This window comes from Cornus florida, unplaced genomic scaffold, assembly GCF_030987335.1.
Source record: "Cornus florida cultivar Cherokee Brave unplaced genomic scaffold, ASM3098733v1 CherokeeBrave_3.0.0_Hap2_Chr02, whole genome shotgun sequence".
Taxonomy (NCBI): Eukaryota; Viridiplantae; Streptophyta; class Magnoliopsida; order Cornales; family Cornaceae; genus Cornus; species Cornus florida.
This window is the reverse complement of record NW_026775572.1, coordinates 25,070,223-25,076,031: the sequence shown is the minus strand read 5'-3', so window position 1 is coordinate 25,076,031 and position 5,809 is coordinate 25,070,223. Positions and strand designations below refer to the sequence as shown.

General features: G+C 36.9%; 1 non-coding gene across 1 annotated transcript; it reads left to right on the top strand.

The window, feature by feature from the left end:
• Window positions 1-461: 461 nt before the first annotated feature.
• LOC132298056 (small nucleolar RNA R71) lies at window positions 462-567 on the top strand. Its single transcript, XR_009479504.1, has one exon. It is a non-coding gene; the product is annotated as a small nucleolar RNA R71 (small nucleolar RNA).
• The last annotated feature ends 5,242 nt before the right edge of the window (window positions 568-5,809 follow it).

Genomic DNA, 5,809 nt, shown 5'->3' with positions numbered 1-5,809 from the left:
TTGGATTACTTCCTGGATGAATGAAAATAGCATTGACTTGTTCTTGATACTTACTCTGAAAAACTTGTCCAAGAGGACAATTGAAAGTATTGTGAGTATAACTAGAGCAAGTCATGCACATCACACCTTGAGAATGGAAAGAGTTGGATGATTGAATTGCCGGGTTTTGGCTCGAAAGAAATTTATCAAACCTTTGAGTAAGATTGTTGACTTCGGCGGCAATTTCCATGGAACTCTCCACTTGAGAAAGACTGGAGGTTTTCTTCCCTCCTTCATTCAAATTTTGGCCAAATCAGGACAATGAAGAACGATACATTGAAATTTCGCTCATGCGATCAAAAAGATGCCACACATCGTCTTCATTTTTATCCAAATAGGCTCCTCCACATGAAGCATCAACCATATCTTTTTGGGTATCGGATAAGCTTTCATAGAAGCAGCGGACTAACTGCCACTTTGGAATGTCGTAATGTGGACACTTCCGTAGCAAATCGTTCAAACGCTCCCATGCTTCATGTAAAGGTTCTCCCTCATTTTGGGAGAATTCACGGATAGAAGTTCTCATATCATCGGTTCTACTTGGGGGGTAAAATTTTTTTAGGAATTCATATTGTAATTGAGCCCAAGATGTGATTGAATTTGCCCTCAAGTTATTGAACCAATATTTAGCCTTTTCCCGAAGAGTGAAAGGGAAAAGCTTCATTTTTAAGACTTCTTCCGGAAGGTCCGTGATTTTCACGGTTGAACAAACTTTCAAAAACTCATCCAAATGTTTATGTGGTTCTTCATTGCTCACCCCATAGAAAATGGGGCACATTTGGATGGTTGCGGGCTTGATTTCATAATGGGTTGCCCGAAAGTTTGGCAACCGGATGCATGTTTGTGCATTATATTCATTTGGAGTGTAGTGATCCCGAAGAGATAATTGAAGATTTAGGGGATACACTACATGATCTTGAGGATGGATTGGTATTATTGGAGGTTGCTGCATTTGATTGGGTTATGGAAACACATTAGGATGTGGAATTCTCAAGGGTGGATGCACACCTTGAGGTGGATGCCCATTAAGAGGGTGATACTCACCTAGATCATCCACATGCCCTAGATTTTAGAATTAGTTTTCCATTAAATGTAGGATAATCAAGAATGGGAAGAATTCTCCTAGAAATAACAAACCACAACAACAATCAACAATAATTCACCACTTCCACATACGATGGTCCCATACTCCCATGTTATATCAATACACAAAATTAAATTGCCTCCATACGGGCCGATGCTTTCTATCAAGAAAGTAATAGCCTCCTTTTGGGCTTATGCTTGGACAAGAATTTAAAAAAAATGTGATAGCCTCGACAAGGGCTATCTCGCAAGCATGTAGAGAATTGAACAATTATAGTAAAAGAAATTCAAGAAAGCTCACAAAAGTCCCTAGCAACAATGTCACAATGGTGCCAAGAGCCAATGCTTACTCCTCTTCTTTTCAAGTACCTAATATAACAAGAAGAATTAGTAAGAAAATAGTAATTTAAAGAAAATAATCAAATTAGCCCTAATGCCTAATTTAATTCTAACTAAACCGTCAATCCCCGGCAACGGCGCCAAAATTATGATGCGACCCGAGCGTTTGCACAAAATAATGTACCACACTTTGGTTTTGGAAATGGTATCAAGCGGGCATCATAGTTTACATTTATAAACCGCTAGACACTTATACTATGTAGTATGAAGTGAAAAGGGATCGAACCCAAGGGATTGAACACGTGTTGGGATTAAACTTGGTTTAAAAGTTAATTAGATTGTAAAAGAGAGAAAAGAGAGAGAAAGAGTGTGAGAGAAAAAGATTTTGGTGGAGTGATTAAACTAGAGTTCAATTGAAAGCAAGGAAATGGAAATGATATTGTAAGTAAATTAAATTAAATTAAACTAAGAATTAAAGAGATATGAAGAGAGTCTTAGGGTTAGGATTCACCACTAAGCTCATGCAATTAACCACATGCTTTCAATTAATGGGGAATTCATTAGTGTAATTATAGATGTAGCCATATTATCATCATAAATCACAATTGTAAGCATAGATTATCAACATCAAGAATGAGCTGTCTACTTAATGACAATTAAACTAAAGTGTAGAACCCATTCAAGACTACGTCATAACCCACCATACACATTCACAAATGTATCAAATAAGAGCACACATCAATCAGGATAATAATACTAATTGTAATTAGAAGCATGGATTAACATAATCAAGCACTTAACTACAATTAACTAATAACAAGAAAGCTAATTTGTAGAACAACCCATCAAGATTAAGCCTTTATCTATCAAATTAATTGACAATTGTATCAAATAAGTATCATGTTATGGCCATCACTAAACACAACTACAAGAAGTATTTAATGTAGAATATAATCCTAAAGCAATCACACATAGACATGCAATTTTCATATAGAATCAATGGAAGAATTAATTTTCAAACATCTAATAAAGAATAAAATCCCTAATTAATCATATATAAACATACAATCAACTTGGAGATTTCAATGGAAGAATTAATCAATATAAGCCCTAATTTGTCAAATCAAGCATGTATATATAAATAAATCACAAGGCCAAATATTTAATTACAACTTAATAATTCCCCAAGAAAAGAAAAACAAAAGTTAGGGTTACATGAACTTAGGGCTCATCCAAGCCCTAAGTGAAGAACTAGCTCATGGAGAAGATGATCATGGTGTCAACAAGCTCCATCTCCATCTTTTGACTCCTTTTTCTTCTTCCTTCAATTGTAGACAAAGTCTCTGTAAAATGTTCTTCAAACCCTAGCTTTTTCTTTTTCCCCCAGAGAGAACGTAATATCACGGTACAAAAAAATAAAATAAAACTTAATAATTAAAACTTAATCATAAAATAATAAAACTCTCTCCTAAATAAAATAAAAACTAACCCTAAACTAATGGCTCACTGGGCCTTAAATAATAACCCTATTAAAGCCCAATAGTTCACAAAATAAGCCCAAACAATAAGAAAATCCTATAATGTTACCAAGTCCTGGGGGATCGATCCTCCACCCTGGGGGATCGATCCCCCAGAGTTGGAAATTTCCTTCAAGCCTTATTTAGCTCCATTTTGGCTTCGGGCTAATTGATTTGCTTCTTCATCTTTGGGAACATCATCAAAGGCCCGAGATTGACCGCTTTCGAATAATAAACACACTATACGAGCAATGGGGTACGACTTTTTTTTGTCATTTTCTGAACTTTTTCTGAATATATTTGCTTGACTCCAAAAAGGCTTTAATGGACCGTTCTTAGCTCATTTTAACTTTATTGCCCTGAAATACACATAAACATAAATTAGGACTAAAACATGAAATTAAGATAGATGCAAAGACTGAAATACCCTAACTTAGGTGCTGAAATGTGCAACATTTAAGCACTTATCATAGTTCAAAACACTAAGTCCTACCTATTCTGGAATAAGTTGGATTAACTATAAAAGTTAAATCCTACTTATATATATGTATATGCACCGGTATGGGACGGTGGCATATTAGGGATGGCTTAATTCAAAAGACTAAGACCTACCTATTTTGTAATAAGATGGATTAACTATAAAGGTTAAATCCTACTTATATATATGTCAGGTCAATAAACATTTGAATGACATACCTTGAACGGACTTTTATATATATATCTTTATGGTGCCGTGATATAAACTTGAGTTTTAGGATCATGGTTGGGGTGAGTATATCGCCTAGGATGGATAACTGGATATAGTTGCTATTCTCTGGTAGGTCTAGGTATATATGACCACGTTACGTGCAATTTGCATGTTACCTTCTATTTAGGCTGAGACTACACTATAGTCTAGTGAGTGTCCTATAGTGCGTATTTATATCTATATGGACTACTTTAGTTATTGTTGAACTATCTAGGATGTATCTGCGTATCGGGTTTCCGTATGGATTGTAGTAGGATAAAACTTGCGTGTGGGCCTGACCCACTCTTATTTTTCATGTGCTCACCAGTTCCAGGGTTAGAGCTTGATCGTGCAAAGCAAATACCGTCACTCATTCTTCCGCTTATGTAAGACTGCTTCTTGTTTTTCTGTAGTTCCTTTTCAGTTTGGGATTTTTTTATTAAAAGGGGTCCACTGGATGGATTCCTGAGTTGTATTTGTATTGGATGTACCAGAATAGTTCTTATATATAAAAGTTATTATGAGGTTGTCATTATTGGATTATCATTTTAGTTTTCTTTCAGCAATTTTTGTTTATTCCTATTAATCCTAATTGTATTCTGTGTTCGTTTATTGTAATTTGTTTTAATATCCTCGGGTGTTCGGGCGTGGGCCTGGCCAACCCGCATCTGGAAATTCGGGAGTATCACAACAATGCAATAAAATCTTTAATTAAAAATACCGATACTATCCTTTAAAAATTAGTGGTATTACATTCTTCTCCACTAACAAAAGAAATTCCGTCCTCGAAATTCGATCTTACCTTCTTCCAATATTTCAGGAAACTACGAGCGAACGACATCTTCCCGTTCCCAAGTAGACTCAGTCTCATTGTGATTACTCTACTGAACACGCACTAAAAGGATATCCTTATTACAAAGAATTTGATCCCAACGATCGACAATACGACACGATGGCTCCAAATATGTTGCATCCGGCTGCAACTCAATCTCCCCAACATCGATATGCTGATACTGATTTTTATCTTGCAGAAATTTCCGCAACATGGAACACATTATGCACACAATTCAAATTATCCGGAAGTGCCAACCGATAAGCTACAGCTCCAACTCGATCCGTAATCATGAATGGACCGACAAACCGCGGTGACAACTTCCCTTTCTTCCCAAAGCGCATTACACCCTTCATAGGAGACACTTTGAGTAGAACCTGATCCCTAACCTGAAACTCCAATGCACGAGTACGACGATCTGCATAACTCTTCTGCCTACTCTGGTAGTGCGCATGCGATCCCTAATAAAAGCAATCTTCTCCGAAGTATCCTTAATGAACTCAGAACCCAAAAATCTGCTCTCGCCAACCTCCATCCAACAAACAGGTGATCGACACGGTCGGCCATATAATGCCTCAAACAGTGCCATACCAATAATCTTCTACAACTATTGTTATATGCAAATTCGACTAGTGACAAATAATCCTCCCAATGGCCCTTGAAATCAAGAACGCACGAACGAAACATATCCTCCATGATCTCATTAATCCTCTCAGTCTGTCCATCAGTCTGAAGATGATAAGTTATGCTAAGATGTAACTCTGTATCCAAAGCCTACTGAAAACTCCTCCAAAACTCGACACAAAGCTCAAATCCTTGTCTGAGATAATAGACAATGAAATGCCATGCAGTTTTACAATGTCTGTAATGTAAAGTTTCGCCAACTGCTCCGAAGTGAAGTCAGTGCGAATAGGCAAGAAATGAGCTAATTTAGTCAACCTATCCACAATAGCCCAAATGGAATTGTGATCCTAAAAGGAATTAGGCAATCCCTCTATGAAATTCATAGAAATGCTCTCCCATTTCCACTCCGGTATCGATAGTGGCTGTAGAGCTCCAGGCGGCCTCTGATGATCAATCTTAACCATCTGACAAGTACTACACTGAAAGACAAAAATAGCAATGTTTTTCTTCATACCTGCCCACCAAAACTGCCACTTCATATCCTGATACATCTTGTCTCCTCCTGGATGAACAGAAAACTCAGAGTAGTGAGTTTCAGTCATCACATCCTTCCTTAAATCATCAGCAGAAGGTACCATTAAAAGTCCC